Raw genomic sequence first — 17,006 nt, 5'->3', positions numbered from 1 at the left:
GGTTGGCAGTATGGTTCCCCCACAATAGGTTGGCAGTATGTTCCCCCACATTAGGTTGGCAGTATAGTCCCCCCACATTAGGTTGGCAGTATAGTTCCCCAACATTAGGTTGGCAGTATAGTTCCCCCACATTAGGTTGGCAGTATGTTCCCCCACATGATGTTGGCAGTATTGTTGCCCCCCATCAGGTTTGTAGTATAGTACCCCCACATTAGGTTGGCAGTAAAGTTCCCCCACATTAGGTTGGCAGTATGTTCCCCCACATTAGATTGGCAGTATGTTCCCCCACATTAGGTTGGCAGTATGTTCCCCCAAATTACATTGGCAGTATTGTTTCCCCAAATTAGGTTTGCAATATTGTTTCCCCACATTGGGTTGGCAGTATAATTCCGCCCACATTAGGTTGGCAGTATGTTCCCCAACATGAGGTTGGTAGTATGTTCCCCCACATTAGGTTGGCAGTATTGTTTCCCCACATTAGGTTGGCAGTATAGTTCCCCCACAATAGGTTGGCAGTATGTTCCCCCACATTAGGTTGGCAGTATGTTCCCCCACATTAGGTTGGCAGTATAGTTCCCCCACATTAGCTTGGCAGTATGTTCCCCCACATTTGGTTGGCAGTATAGTTCCCCCACATTAGGTTGGCAGTATTATTTCCCAACATTAGGTTGGCAGTATAGTTCCCCTACATTAGGTTGGCAGTATGGTTCCCCCACATTAGGTTGGCAGCATAGTTCCTCCCACATTAGGTTGGTAGTATGTTCCCCCACATTAGGTTGGCAGTATTGTTCCCCCACATTAGGTTGGCAGTATAGTTCCCCCACAATAGGTTGGCAGTATGTTCCCCCACATTAGGTTGGCAGTATAGTCCCCCCATATTAGGTTGGCAGTATTGTTTCCCCACATTAGGTTGGCAGTATAGTTCCCCCACATTAGGTTGGCAGTATAGTTCCCCCACATTAGGTTGGCAGTATGTTCCCCCACATGATGTTGGCAGTATTGTTGCCCCCCATCAGGTTTGTAGTATAGTACCCCCACATTAGGTTGGCAGTAAAGTTCCCCCACATTAGGTTGGCAGTATGTTCCCCCACATTAGATTGGCAGTATGTTCCCCCACATTAGGTTGGCAGTATGTTCCCCCAAATTACATTGGCAGTATTGTTTCCCCAAATTAGGTTTGCAGTATTGTTTCCCCACATTGGGTTGGCAGTATAATTCCGCCCACATTAGGTTGGCAGTATGTTCCCCCACATGAGGTTGGCAGTATGTTCCCCCCACATTAGGTTGGCAGTATGTTCCCCCACATTAGGTTGACAGTATAGTTCCCCCCACATTAGGTTGGCAGTATGTTCCCCCACATTAGGTTGGCAGTATGTTCCCCCACATTAGGTTGGCAGTATGTTCCCCCAAATTACGATGGCAGTATTGTTTCCCCAAATTAGGTTTGCAGTATTGTTTCGCCACATTGGGTTGGCAGCATAGTTCCACCCACATTAGGTTGGTAGTATGTTCCCCCACATTAGGTTGGTAGTATGTTCCCCCCACATTAGGTTGGCAGTATAGTTCCCCCACATTAGGTTGGCAGTATGTTCCCCCACATTAGATTGGTAGTATAGTTCCCCCCACATTAGGTTGGCAGTATGTTCCCCCACATTAGGTTGGTAGTATATTCCCCCACATTAGGTTGGCAGTATGTTCCCCCACATTAGGTTGGCAGTATGTTCCCCCCACATTAGGTTAGCAGTATAGTTCCCCCCACATTAGGTTGGCAGTATGTTCCCCTACATTAGGTTGGCAGTATAGTTCCCACCACATTAGGTTGGCAGTATGTTCCCCCACATTAGGTTGGCAGTATGTTCCCCCACATTAGGTTGGCAGTATGTTCCCCCAAATTACGTTGGCAGTATTGTTTCCCCAAATTAGGTTTGCAGTATTGTTTCCCCACATTGGGTTGGCAGTATAGTTCCGCCCACATTAGGTTGGCAGTATGTTCCCCCACATTAGGTTGGCAGTATAGTTCCCCCCACATTAAGTTGGCAGTATGTTCCCCCACATTAGATTGGCAGTATAGTTCCCCCCACATTAGGTTGGCAGTATGTTCCCCCACATTAGGTTGGTAGTATGTTCCCCCACATTAGGTTGGCAGTATGTTCCCCCACATTAGGTTGGCAGTATGTTCCCCCACATCAGGTTGGCAGTGGCACCCATATACAGTGTATGGCTGGAGGTTGTATGCCTGTGTACTGCCCCACCTCAGTGCTCTGTCCACAGCTCCTCCGGTCGAGGGTCAAGATCTACTGCTATGGCCTATAGGCCATAGCAGTAGGTCCCAGTACCAGAGGAGCGATGGTCGGAGTACCGAAGCTGACGTGCCGCTGGTAAAAAAAAAAAAGAAAAACATTCCTTCCTGACACCAAATATGGCAAGCAGAATAAATCCCCACAAATCCAGAAAAACATCCAAGTCCCTCCTTAATTACCTTGGTCACCCTCCTCTGCACCCTCTCCAGTTCAGCTTATGAACAGGTACCTACATATGTCCTTTTTATGTACAGGTACCCAAAATTGAACACAATACTCTATATGTGGTGACTAGTAAAGGCCATGAAGGATTCAAACAAGCTGTACTTTTCTGGAAAATGTTTTCTTACATATTTTAAAGGCAGAAGCCCTGTCTATGTGCTCTATTATGGCATATATGTGTTATAGAGCCCTTTTTAATCAGAAAGGATGACATAGATTGGCATATATGTGTTATAGAGCCCTTTTTAATCAGAAAGGATTACTTAGATTGGCATTCATCTGAACTTCTGGCATCTAAAACTACATTTCTCATAGTTATTGGCCTGGCTGGTTGCAGTTTTCCACAGCAAAATAGTAGAGAGGATTTGATAAATGAGAAACAAAGAAGAGCCAGGTTGAGGTGCTCAGGTAATGGATTGGACAATATGGAGAGTAAGTACAAGTAAGGTCGTCTTCTCTGATGGGTCAAATTTTCAGCTTTGCCCAACACCTGGTCATCTAATAGTTAGGCATAGACCTGGAGAGGCCTTCAACACTGAAGGGGAGATTTATCAAAACCTGTACAAAGGAAAAGTTGCCAAGTTGCCCATAACAACCAATCAGATTGCTTCTTTCATTTTGCAGAGGCCTTATTAAAAATGAAAGAAGCAAGCTGATTGGTTGCTATGGGCAACTGGGCAAATTTTCCTCTGCACAGGTTTTGATAAATCTCCCTCAAAGGGTTTTGCCCCTACTGTGAAATATGGTGAAGGATCGGAGACCATCTGGGGATGGCTCAGCAAGGCTGGAAACGAACAGGTTTGTCTTTGTGACAGACACATGAATTAAGCCATGTACAAGGTTATCCCGGAATAACAGTCAGTTCTTTATTCTCTCACAATGTCTCCCAACTCTAGAAATTGTTTTTTCCTGCACGAAAATGCTTCATGTCATCAGATCAATGAAAGTGTGGATGGAGGATGTGGCATGGCCAGCACAATCTCCAGACCTGTAAATCTATGGAATTTGATCAAGAGGAAGACGGATGGTCGCAAGCCATAAAACAAAGCCGAGCTACTTCAATATTTGTGCCAGGAGTGGCATAAAGTCACCCAACAGCATTGTGACAGACTGGTAAACAGCATGCCAAGACACATGAAATCAAATATTCATTTCTGAACTCTTTCTAAGTTAAAACATTACTATTTAGTTGTCAGAAAATGACTATGAATTAGTTTTCTTTGCATTATTTGAAGTTTTAAAACAATGCATCTTTTTTGGGTTGTTTTGACCGGTTGTTATTGGTTGTCCCAAATAATCTAAAAAAATTGTGATGTGACTGTTTTGTGTGCAATAAGTGTCTCGCTCTTTCCTGTGACATCCAGAATATAGTCAGTTATTGCCAACAATGACCTCTGTGTGCATGAGCATTAATATGGAAAAAAACATTAACTTGTACTATAGATCACACAACAAAAAGTCACTGTAATGTGATTTCTACAAATATGTGAATAATGCTTTCCTCATTGTTAAAGTATGCTATAAGCAAATGGTCCCTATGAATGATCCTCTCCTTGTTTATTCAAAGTTTTTATACAATTGTAAATTGTTCAGGGTAGCAGGTGTAAAAAAAAAAAAACTATCTGTACTTACTGGTGATCCCCCTTGGGTGTTGTTCTGATGCTGTTGGGTGCTGTTCCTGTTGTCTGCCCTAACACATACAAAGACATTCTTACGCAGCCAATCACTAGGATGGGGAGCTCTGAGAAGGGGGATTGGCAACAGCCCCTGTGGGGGATCAGCAGCAGGTAAAAAAAAAATTGTAATATACTACTGCCACACTGAGCAATTTTAAATATTAAAATGTTTTTCTGGTTAACCCTTTTAACAATGGTATTTCCTTGTGGTCTGCCCTGTTGAACTCTAAATGGAATGGATCTGTTATGGGCTAATAAATTGTAACCGAGCTTTCAGCAAAAATGTTTAAAAAAAAAAAAAAATGATTCATGTTTTAAGCCCCTAGGGCAACAGAACTGAGCTCTTATGTTGTCATTTTCTCAGATGTCATCCCCATTGTGATGCCACCTTTCCATGCAGTTCTCTGTTTTCCATTGGTCGTAAACCTCTCAGCCAGCACTACTCTATGCTGTACTTCCTGAACCCATTTCCCATACTGCCCATAACTATAGCCTAATAAAAAGTGTATGTGTTACACTGGCGTTTAAATTGCTAAAATTAGCTCTGTTTGTTCAGCATAGAAGGCAGTTCGTCTTCTGAATTGTTTTTCAGAATAATGATCCAGACAAACTGAATTCTATCCACAGACATGATTTTATAAAAGCTTGTATAACGCATATATTGACGAATAATAGCATCAATGAATTTAGCTAAATATGACTTACTATAAAAGAACCTATTTGACTATAAACAAATAAGAAAGCATAGCACAAACAGCAGCAGCCGCCTCCTGTGCAGTTAAGAAGGAATTACCATGTTAGCAACAAGATGAATATCTCTGAAACAGCTGCTCCAATTTTAATCTAACAGAGTCACCCACACTATAACCTGTCAGGTTAACATGGGTGACACTGCTGTCAGGTTACGTTAAACTATTTTTCTATTGGCTTTAAACTACATATATATATATATATATATATATATGTAAATACAATTTTTAAAGTGTAACTGTCATTCAAATTATATTTTAAAAACTTGCATGGCTTTGTTGGATAAATCATTCATACTGGTGACAAAATTATGTTTGGGCTCCTACTGCTCTTGCTGAGCCCTTGAAAGTCCCCCCATGGTGCAAAACAATTTCACATTCTCTCCATTTCAGGGGCAGGACCAGGGCTGGACTGTTTGACACACATAGTAGTAGTACACACATAGTTACTTCATCCCTTACTTGTCTGGCCAATAAGCACAACACTTACTCCTCTCTACTATTATGACATTGTGCTAGTAAAAGAGCACTGGACTAAACAGTGTTGGTGAATAATTTACAGTACACTATATAGATGGCATGTGGGGGGTTACGTAAGCACTAGATTTACAAGTTGCTTTGTGAGCTGAAAGCAATGGTTACATTAAGCACTAAACTGCTGCTGTGCTGCTTTGAGAAAGGAGCCTTGGTATACCTTCCAAAGACAGTGCAGGTCTTCTACAGGACAAATAAGGCCTCAGCTTGCATTCACACAGCCGAGAGCCACATTCTCTCCCTCATAGCTAAGTCTCACCCTCATTGCCTATGTTCTGTTTTGCAATCTCTGTTCCTAGAGAAGGAATGAACAGCAGATTGCACAGAACTAAAACATCTAGTGGCCAAGATTTTAGAGCTTTTTTCTGTGGTCATTTCTGATAAATGAAGTGATTTACAGATATGTTAAAATCACATAGGCTATCAGATAGAGGGAAATGGTTTGAAACAACAGAGACCATTTAGAGGGGTACTCTGGTGGAAAACTTTTTTTTCTTTTAAATCAGCTGGTGCCAGAAATGTAAACAGATTTATAAATTACTTCTATAAAAAATTCTTAATCCTTCCAGTACTTATTAGCAGCTGTATACTACAGAGGAAATTCTTTTCTTTTTTGGATTTCTTTTCTGTCACGATCACAGTGCTCTCTGCTGACACCTCTGTCCATTTTAGAAACTGTCCAGAGCAGCATATGTTTGCTATGGAGATTTTCTACTGCGCTGGACAGTTCCTGACATGGACAGAGGTGTCAGCGGAGAGCACTGTGCTCGTGACAGAAAAGAAATCCAAAAAGATAAGATTTTTCTCTGTAGTAATTTACAAATCTGTTTAACTTTCTGGCATCAGTTAATTAAAAAAAAAAATTTTTTCCACCAGAGTACTCCTTTAACCCCTTAAGGACCAGGCCATTTTACACCTTAGGACCGGAGCGTTTTTTGAACATCTGACCACTGTCACTTTAAACATTAATAACTCCGGAATGCTTTTACCTATCATTCTGATTCCAAGATTGTTTTTTCGTGACATATTCTACTTTATGTTATTGGTAAAATTTTGTCGATACTTGCATCGTTTCTTAGTGAAAAATTTCAAAATTTGCTGAAAAAATTGAAAATTTTGCATTTTTCTAACTTTGAAGCTCTCTGCTTGTAAGGAAAATGGATATTCCAAATAAAAAAAAAATGTATTCACAAATACAATATGTCTACTTTATGTTTGCATCATAAAATTGACGTGTTTTTACTTTTGGAAGACACCAGAGGGCTTCAAAGTTAAGCAGCAATTTTCCAATTTTTGAAAAAATTTTCAAACTCACTATTTTTCAGGGACCAGTTCAGGTTTGAAGTGGATTTGCAGGGTCTTCATATTAGAAATACCCCACAAATGACCCCATTATAAAAACTGCACCCCTCAAAGTATTCAAAATGACATTCAGTCAGCGTTTTAACCCTTTAGGTGTTTCACAGGAATAGCAGCAAAGTGAAGGAGAAAATTCAACATCTTCATTTTTTACACTTGCATGTTCTTGTAGACCCAATTTTTGGAATTTTTACAAGGGGTAAAAGGAGAAAATTTATACTTATATTTGTAGCCCAATTTCTCTCGAGTAAGGACATACCTCATATGTCCATGAAAAGTGTTCGGCGGGCGCAGTAGAGGGCTCAGAAGCGAAGGAGCGACAAGGGGATTTTGGATAGTATGTTTTTCTGAAATGGTTTTTGGGGGGGCATGTTGCATTTAGGAAGCCCCTATGGTACCAGAACAGCAAAAAATCCCCACATGGCATACCATTTTGGAAACTAGACCCCTTGGGGAACGTCACAAGGGGTAAAGTGAACCTTAATACCCCACAGGTGTTTCCCGACTTTTGCATATGTAAAAAAATATATATATTTTTTCACTAAAATGTGTGTTTCCCCCCAAATTTCACATTTTTGCAAGGGTTAATAGCAGAAAATACCCCCCAAAATTTGTAACCCCATCTCTTCTGAGTATGAAGGTACCCCATAAGTGGACCTGAAGTGCACTACGGGCGAACTACAATGCTCAGAAGAGAAGGAGTCATATTTGGCTTTTGGAGAGCAAATTTTGGTCGGGGGGCATGTCGCATTTAGGAAGCCCCTATGGTGCCACAACAGCAAAAAACCCTCACATGGCATACCATTTTGGAAACTAGACCCCTTGAGGAACGTAATAAGGAATAAAGTGAGCCTTAATACCCCACAGGGGTTTCACGACTTTTGCATATGTAAAAAAATATATATATTTTTTCACTAAAATGTGTTTCCCCCCAAATTTCACATTTTTGCAAGGGTTAATAGCAGAAAATACCCCCCAAAATTTGTAACCCCATCTCTTCTGAGTATGAAGGTACGCCATAAGTGGACCTGAAGTGCACTACGGGCAAACTACAATGCTCAGAAGAGAAGGAGTCATATTTGGCTTTTGGAGAGCAAATTTTGCTCGGGGGGCATGTCGCATTTAGGAAGCCCCTATGGTGCCAGGACAGCGAAATAACCCCAACATGGCATACCATTTTGGAAACTAGACCCCTTGAGGAACGTAACAAGGGGTACAGTGAGCATTTACCCCCCCACTGGTGTCTGTCAGAACTTTGGAACAGTGGGCTGTACAAAAAATTTTTATTTGCACAGCCCACTGTTCCAAAGATCTGCCAGACATGGGGTGTAAATTCTCATTGCACCCCTCATTACATTCCGTGAGGGGTGTAGTTTCCGAAATGTGGTCACATGTGGGTTTTTTTTTTTTTGCGTTTGTCAAAACCGCTGTAACAATCAGCCACCCCTGTGCAAATCACCTCAAATGTACATGGTGCACTCTCCCTTCTGGGCCTTGTTGTGCGCCCCCAGAGCATTATGCGCCCACTTATGGGGTATCTCCGTAGTCGGGAGAAATTGCATTACAAATTTTGGGGGGCATTTTTCCCTTTTACCTCTTGTCAAAATGAAAAGTATAGGGCAAAACCAGCGTTAGTGTAAAAAATTTATTTTTTTACACTAACATGCTGTTGTAGACCCCAACTTTACCTTTTCATAAGGGGTTAAAGGAGAAAAAGCCCCCCAAAATTTGTAACACAATTTCTCCCGAGTACGGCGATACCCCATATGTGACCCTAAACTGTTGCCTTGAAATACGACAGGGCTCCAAAGTGAGAGCGCCATGTGCATTTGAGGCCTGAATTAGGGATTTGCATAGGGGTGGACATAGGGGTATTCTACGCTAGTGATTCCCAAACAGGGGGCCTCCAGCTGTTGCAAAACTCCCAGCATGCTTGGACAGTCAACGGCTGTCCGGCAATACTGGGAGTTGTTGTTTTGCAACAGCTGGAGGCTCCATTTTGGAAACAGTGGCATACCGGACGTTTTTCATTTTTATTGGGGAGGGGAGGGGGGCTGTGTAGGGGTATGTGTATATGTAGTGGTTTTTTTACTTTTTATTTTATTTTGTGGTAGTGTAGTGTAGTGTTTTTAGGGTACAGTCACACGGGCGGGGGATTACAGCGAGTTCCCGCTGCGAGTTTGAGCTGCCGCGCAAAATTTGCTGCATCGCAAACTTGCAGCCTGATACTCACTGTAAGCCCCCTGCCCATGGGAATGTATCCTGTACATTCACAGGGGGGAGGGGACCTCCAGCTGTTACAAAACTACAACTCTCAGCATGCACAGTTTATCAGTGCATGCTGGTAGTTATAGTTTTGCAACAGCTGGAGGCGCACGGTTGGGAAACACTGAGTTAGGAAACAGACAATGTTTCCCAACCAGTGTGCCTCCTGTTGTTGCAAAACCACAACTCCCAGCATTCTCAGGCATGCTGGGAGTAGTAGTTCGGCAACATCTTTAGAGCCAGATGTTGCCAAACTACAACTCCCAGCATGCTGGGAGTTGTAGTTTTGCAACATCTGGAGGATTAGTTTGCAGACCACTAATACAGTGGTTCCCAATCTGTGCCCTTCCAGATGTTGCAAAACTACAACTCCCAGTATGCCAAAACTGTCCAGGCATGCTGGGAGTTGTAGTTCTGCAACATCTGAAGGGCCAGATGTTACAGAACTACAACTCCCAGCATGCCTGGACAGTAAGGGCATGCTGAGGATGTGTAGTTTTGCAACATCTGGAAGGGCACAGTGGTCTCCAAACTGTGGACCTCCAGATGTTGCAAAACTGCAACTCCCAGCATGCCCAGACGCCAAGGGCTGTCTGGGCATGCTGGGAGTTGTAGTATACAGGGTCCCATTACAGCAATGCATGTCGCTTTACGGCGACGTGCATTGCTGTAAAGGGCCCGACCACTGCTGAAGATCTACTCACCTGTTGCCGCCGCCGCCATCTTCCTCGCCGGGATCCGGGTCTTCAGGGACGAGGTAAGTACCGGGGCTGGTCCCCAGCACTCCCCCGTCCCCCGCCGCGTCCTCCGTTCTTCCTCCCGTCCTCTCCGGACTTTCAGGGGCTGGGCAGGATGGGAAGAAGTAACCGCCCCCCCTCCTGCGATTGGTCGGTTAGTTAACCGACGGATCGCAGGGGATCGGAGGAGGTGGCAGGCTTGCCACCTCGCTCCTAGTCTTCAGCATGGTCCTGGCTGACTGTTACAGCCGGGATCATGCGAAATTACCGGGCGGACGGGTCCCAGAGACCCGATCAGCCCGGTATTGCCGCAGATCGCAAGGGCGCCTACATGGCCCCCCTCGGCGTTTGCCCTGGATGCCTGCTGAAGGATTTCAGCAGGCATCCAGTTCCGATCTCTGCCCGGTGAGCGGCAGAGATCGGAAATACAACAGGACGTTCTCTAACGTCCTTGGGCATTAAAGCCCAGGTAGTGAGGACATTAGAGAACGTCCTATGTCCTTAACAGGTTAAAAACTATAAATTTAAATTATTATTTGTAAGTGCAGGTTTCACATCCACATATCTCCATTTCTGCTTTCCATCAAAATATTTCTCAAAATGAACACATTTCTATGCCTGTGGAAGTACCCTGAAAGTCATGTTACTCTAAAGCTATGTTCACAGGGTGGAAAATTTCCGTGCGGACATTCCTCAGACAAAGGAGCACCGGCAGAACATGCCTGTGCTAGGATCACTCGGAAATGCACTCATAGATGGCAATGCATTTCTGAGCAAAACAGGTTCAATGTTTTTGCTGATGCCAGAATCAATATTTCCATGGCAGATGTGCCTGCCATGGAATTTCTGCCTTATGAACAGAGCAGCAGAATCCCATTGAAATCAATAGAACTCTGCTGCGGAATGTCCTGTGGAATATTCATGCGGAATTCCATGCAGACATTCTGCCGTGTGAACATACTCTAAGTCAGATATGTAGCCGCCACACTCGCTCGGCCAAGTTCATCACCAGTTTACTGGCTAACAGTCTTTCACAGTGGAACAATTCATAGAAATTTAAATGTCCACCATTCTTCTCTCAATGCTAACTGCAGACCACAAATGAGTCTGTGTATCCTAGTATTTCTAAGGAACTATTGAGACCCTTTGGGGCAGCCATGCCTTCACTTTGTCCTAATTGTTATGGCTTAGTAGATGATTAGTTTTGTGAGACTGTATATACGGTAATATCTACATACAGAACTGCTTGAAAATATATGAGATTAAGTGATCAAATAAATGCGCCATATCATTTATTAATGACTGATATGAAACTTTCAAAGAGGTTTTACAGCAGCTGAAGTAGCTATAAAGTATAAAGAGCATATTTAAAAAAAAAAAAAAAAAAACAGAGGGGAACTCATTTCAATCAATCACAAAGTGACATGAATAGCTCCTTTCTCTACTTATAAAGATCTACAGAATGGGTTGTATTCTATCGCCCTGGCTTTCAAGAACCTAATAAAAGACACTGTAGAGGCTTCAGAATTACTTTGGAACGTAAAGTAGTATTGAACCGCCTACTTGGTTCTGCAGCAGCTGCAATGTTCATTACATAGCATATTATACCCCTACCACAAAGCTCGTCAGGAAAATTTGTAAATATTGCATTTAGTGTATATAGATGTATAAATGTATTCATTTAAGGTATAATTAGCAAATTGTACTATTATCTGTGCAGTGGTCTCCAAACTGTGGCCCTCCAGATGTTGCAAAACTACAACTCCCAGCATGCCGAGACAGCCAACGACCCTAAAATACATGTATTTTTTTTTTATTTTAAAAAACCCTTTTACCTTTCTTGTGTCAAAGAAGCTTGGTTTAGGGATGGAAATGCATATTAAATTTTTGTCCTGTGCTAGTATTCCTGCACTCTCAAGGCTGGGTTCACATACATACGTAGTACGGGGAGAAGTTTTTTGTGCATTCTGTAAATACAGTGACCCCCGACCTACGATGGCCCCGACATACGATCATTTTAACATACGATGTTAAACATTGCATGTTGAAAGCAGCATCAACATACGATTCTATTTTATGTCGGGGCCATCGCATAAACGGCTATCCGGCAGCACAGACTGCTTCAGCTGCCACCGGATAGCAGTTTACTGTGCCCTGTGTGGTCCCTTGACGATCACTTACCTATCCTCGGGGCTCCGTAGCGTACTCCTCAGGATTCCCTGCATCAACGGCACTCTCCATCGTCATAACGTCGTCTCGCACGCCGTCCCGTCATCCAATAGGAGCGGCGTGCGCAGCGACGTGATGGGGGGCGACGGAGAGCGAGGATCCCGGGCAGCAGAGGCCTAGGGACGCGGCGACAGTGATGGAGGGTGACATCCAGGACAGCGGTGATGAGTGGTGACGGTCTGGAGTGGCGGGGACACGTGAGTATGACCTCCAATACCAGTGGTCTTCAACCTGCGGACCTCCATATGTTGCAAAACTACAACTCCCAGCATGTAGAATGTAGAATTCCGTGCAGAAATGTTGCCGCCTTATTGTCTCCCTGGCACAGACTTTTTCTTACTACCATAAATACATTTTCTTCTAACTTTTTTCAATTCTGCGCAAGGACCAAATATATATGCCGCACTGGTCATGTAAGTTTTATTGTAAGCTGATATGTTACACTGTATGCTCAAAGCTTCCTTCTATTTAGAAGAGAATGGAGTCTGTTGATAGGAACTCATCCAAAAATGCCTTCAATTTCAAACCCTACTCAGATAACCATTTGTTATTTTACCCCTCTTTTGTGCCTGCACAAGTTGCCATTACCAACATTAAGTTACATTGTGCAGAACATGAAAAGATCATTGCATAAGCGCCCATAGGTTCCTACTTAACAATACAGGTGAAACTCCAAAAATTAGAATATCGTGCAAAAGTTCATCGTATTTCAGTAATGCAACTCGTCTTGGGAAGGAAGCATGAAATCTCCTGGTAGACAGATGCATTGACCCTGGACTTAAAGGGGTACTCCGGTGAAAAACTTTTTTTTTTTTTTTTATCAACTGTTGTGAGAAAGTTAAACAGATTTGTAAATTACTTCTATTAAAAAATCTTAATCCTTCCTGTACTTATTAGCTGCTGAATACTACAGTGGAAATTATTTTCCGTTTGAAACACAGAGCTGTCTGCTGACCTCACGAGCACAGTGCTCTCTACTGATATCTCTGTCCATTTTAGGAACTGTCCAGAGCAGCATATGTTTGCTATGGGGATTTCCTTTTACTCTGGACAGTTCCTAAAATGGACAGAGATGTCAGCAGAGAGCACTGTGCTCATGATGTCAGCAGACAGCTCTGTGTTTCAAACGGAAAATAATTTCCACTGTAGTATTCAGCAGCTAATAAGTACAGGAAGGATTAAGATTTTTTAATAGAACTAATTTACAAATCTGTTTAACTTTCTGGCACCAGTTGATTAAAAAAAAAAAAAAAAAGTTTTTCACCAAAGTACCCCTTAATGAAGCGCAGTGACCAACACCAGCAGATGACATGGCTCCCCAAATCATATCATATATTGGGGATTTGGGGGTTTCATGAGCTGTAAGCCATAATCATCAAAGTCAAAGTACACACAGATTCTGCAGCACTGTACACTCAAATCAATAGCATGTCTGCTGACCCCATTGAGATTCACATATAAAGCATGTCTGCTGACCTCATTCAGATTCTGATCACATAGCCCATAGAAAAGACCTGTCAGCACCCCTGATATATATTTTGTAGCCGAGATTTGCATTCGCCATGGGATAACAATTCGGGGGCATCTATTCTTACACTTCTACACTGTGCAGTTCCCCTGCTATTTCTCCTTAAATGTATGAACACACTGATCAAAAAAATAAAGGGAACACTTAAACAACACAATGTTACTCCAAGGCAATCATACTTCTGTGTAATCCCACTGTCCACTCAGGAAGCACCACTGATTGACAATCAATTTCACATGCTGTGGTGCAAATGGAACAGACAACAGGTGGAAATGATAGGCAATTAGCAAGACACTCCAATAAAGGAGTGGCTCTGCAGGTGGTAACACAGACCACTTCTCAGTTCCTATGCTTCCTGGCTGATGTTTTGGTCACTTTTGAATGCTGGCGGTACTTTCACTCTAGTGGTAGCATGAGACTGAGTCTACAACCCACACAAGTGGCTCAGATAGTGCAGCTCATCCAGTTTGGCACATCATGGCCCTGGTTTCCTTCTAATACAAGACAATGCTAGACCTCATGTGGCTGGAGTGTGTCAGCAGTTACTGCAAGAGGAAGGCATTGATGCTATGGACTGGCCCGACTGTTCCCCAGACCTGAATCCAATTGAGCACATCTGGGACATCATGTCTCGCTCCATCCACCAACGCCACATTGCACCACAGACTGTCCAGGAGTTGGCGGATGCTTTAGTCCAGGTCTGGAAGGACATCCCTCAGGAGACCATCCTCCACCTCATCAGGAGCATGCCCAGGCATTGTAGGGAGGTCATACAGGCACATGGAGGCCACACACACTACTGAGCCTCATTTTGACTTGTTTTAAGGACATTACATCAAAGTTGGATCAGCCTGTAGTGTAGTTTTGCACTTTGATTTTGAGTGTGACTCCATATCCAGACCTCCATGGGTTGATAAATTTGATTTCCATTGATAATTTTTGTGTGATTTTGTTGATAGCACATTCAACTTTGTAAAGACGAAAGTATTTCATACGATTAGTTCATTCGTTCAGATCTAGGATGTGTTATCTTAGTGTTCCCTTTATTTTTGACATCTGGGTGTTATCATTTCGGGGGACTGGCAGCACTGACTGTACAATGTTGCAGGAAAAAGCTCCTACATGGTAACACCCCAGACTGTACTCACACCTCTTCTGCCTCTGATCACACGTACTGAAGCAATAGTGACACAAGTGCACGGCTGCACAGTGTACCTTGACGAGATATGTGACGTCTGGCTGCACTGATGTCACCGGCGAGTCTTGAAGAAGAGGAGGAGAGAAGTCGATTGTGCCCAGGTGTGAGTACAGCCTGGGGCAAATGGACCTGCACCGCCCCTGGGACTACTTGTGCATCTGAAGTGCATTTCGATTTCTGCCAATCAAAGGGTGTGTGAGATAAGATATAGCTCTATAGTGAAACACGCAAACACACCCATTGTCCTGTATAGTATGTGATACTATTGAAAAGATAAAAGGCATGTCCAAGCAAAATGTTTCGTCAAGTATGTTGAATGGTGTCCAAAAAGGCATGAAAACCTACCTGACCAAGTATATAGAGTATATACTGCTTACAGCTAGATGCATATACCCAAGCGTATCACCTATAAATACACGTATAACTACCAAAAAAGTGAGTTTTTTATAGTAGCGGCACATAAATGAGATCAAAAGAATTTCCAATGCTGTGCTTTTGCTGATTAGCTAGAAACATTCAAATTGGCAGTAGTGCGATAGCAAATTCCATCCATAGAATGCATTCAGCTATATACGGTAAGAGAATAATTAACATTTCCAGTGATCCAAACCTGTAATGATTCATAGCTCCCCCAAAAGTACACAGAAGCAGCTATCTACATAGAGTGGGCAGCTACTTAAAGGAGGTGGGGCTGTCTACAGAGGGTCCTACTATCTACACGGGGGCAATTATGTACAGACTGGAACAACTATTTACATGGGGGGACAGCAACCTGCAGGAGGGGCAGTTATCTACATAAGGGGAAGCCAGCTACCTACTAGTGTTGCCACTATCTTCAGAGGGGGGCAACTTTTTACAGAGGTGACCAGATATTCTACAGGGGGGGCAGCTTCCTACAGGGGATAACTATCTACAGGGGACCTACCTCCAGAGGAATGTACAGAGAAGCCCACCTACAGGGGGTACACTATCTACAAAGTAAACTACCTGTAGGGGGCAGCTATCTACAGGGGGACCTACCTATGGGGACACCTATCTACAGGGGACACCTACCTACTTGAGGCACTGGGACGCAAGACACTCGCCTTCACTCCCAAACTTGACAATGTCATATTGGGAAGAACATTACATCTATTCTCCCAGTAACCCATTCTCAAGCGATGTGCAGTGGTACGGAAGATATATAGATGATGTTCTCCTCATTTGGAGGGGAAATGTATCTTCTGTACTGCTGTTTATCAAATATATCAATTCCAATTATTTCAATTTTCAATTTACTCATGCGATCTACCCACACACTGTTCCTCTCCTTGACCTCGAATTGTCTGCCGTGAATGGTGAATTGGTTCAATCTGCAGTTTACCGCAAGCCTATATCAGGCAAAACATTATTATGTGCAGACAGACACCATCCACAACACACAATTCGATCCATACTAGTAGGTGAAATGATTCGCCTCAAACGTAATTGCACTAACCATGATATTTATCAAAAACACAATGAGGACCTAAAAAAATGGCTAAAAAACTGAGGTTTTTCCAAATTTCATCTCCAACATGCAGAACATATTGTGGCCAATAAAAGTCGACAGGATTTATTAACATATTGAACTAATTCAAACCAAAACAAAAACACTATGATTAATAAACCAGTCCTTGCACTTACTTTTCCCCCTCAATTCCATGAAGCCAAAAATATTGTCAAACGACATTTACACATATTACATCATGATCCCATCTTATCTAAATTATTAGAGAATGGTTGAGCAATTGTGGCCAAGAGAGCCACTACATTGGGCGATATGTTATCCCCCAGTGAAGTGAAGTCCATTATAGCTCCTGCCCGTACATGGTAACATCATAAAAGCTTTCACAAGTGCGGTTCTTATCCGTGCAAAACATGCAATTTTGTTAAACCAGTTAATAACTTCACAGACTTTAGCACTAACCGTATCTTCAAAATAAAACTATTTCTGAATTGCAACTCTTGCAGTGTCGTCCAGTGTTCCGAATGCAATTTGAAATATATAGGAAGTACCAAGGAAATGTAAAACACGCATTTGTGAGCATCTCGGTGACATAGAGAACACTGCATTAAGACAAAATAAATCACTTTATTGATACACACCACGGTTCATACTGTACGTTTGTGGCATATGCAATTGAAAGAGTAACCACAGGCATAGGAGGAGGTGATTCCCACAGAAAAC

The 17,006-nt window shown here is 42.8% G+C and overlaps 2 long non-coding RNA genes across 3 annotated transcripts in view; one reads left to right on the top strand and one right to left on the bottom strand.

Annotated features, from left to right (window-relative positions):
- Positions 1 to 17,006, bottom strand: part of LOC130273329 (uncharacterized) — a 61,437-nt gene that overhangs the window by 39,639 nt on the left and 4,792 nt on the right. For both annotated transcript variants that reach the window (XR_008843959.1, XR_008843958.1), the window contains exon 2: positions 16,746 to 16,885. This is a non-coding gene — a long non-coding RNA (uncharacterized LOC130273329). The remainder of the gene's footprint in view (positions 1 to 16,745; positions 16,886 to 17,006) is intronic.
- LOC130273336 (uncharacterized) overlaps positions 1 to 17,006 on the top strand; it is a 60,243-nt gene that overhangs the window by 42,568 nt on the left and 669 nt on the right. The window lies entirely within an intron of this gene.

Source organism: Hyla sarda, chromosome 1 (assembly GCF_029499605.1).
Source record: "Hyla sarda isolate aHylSar1 chromosome 1, aHylSar1.hap1, whole genome shotgun sequence".
NCBI classification, from domain to species: Eukaryota; Metazoa; Chordata; class Amphibia; order Anura; family Hylidae; genus Hyla; species Hyla sarda.
This window is presented reverse-complemented; position numbering and strand designations above follow the sequence as displayed.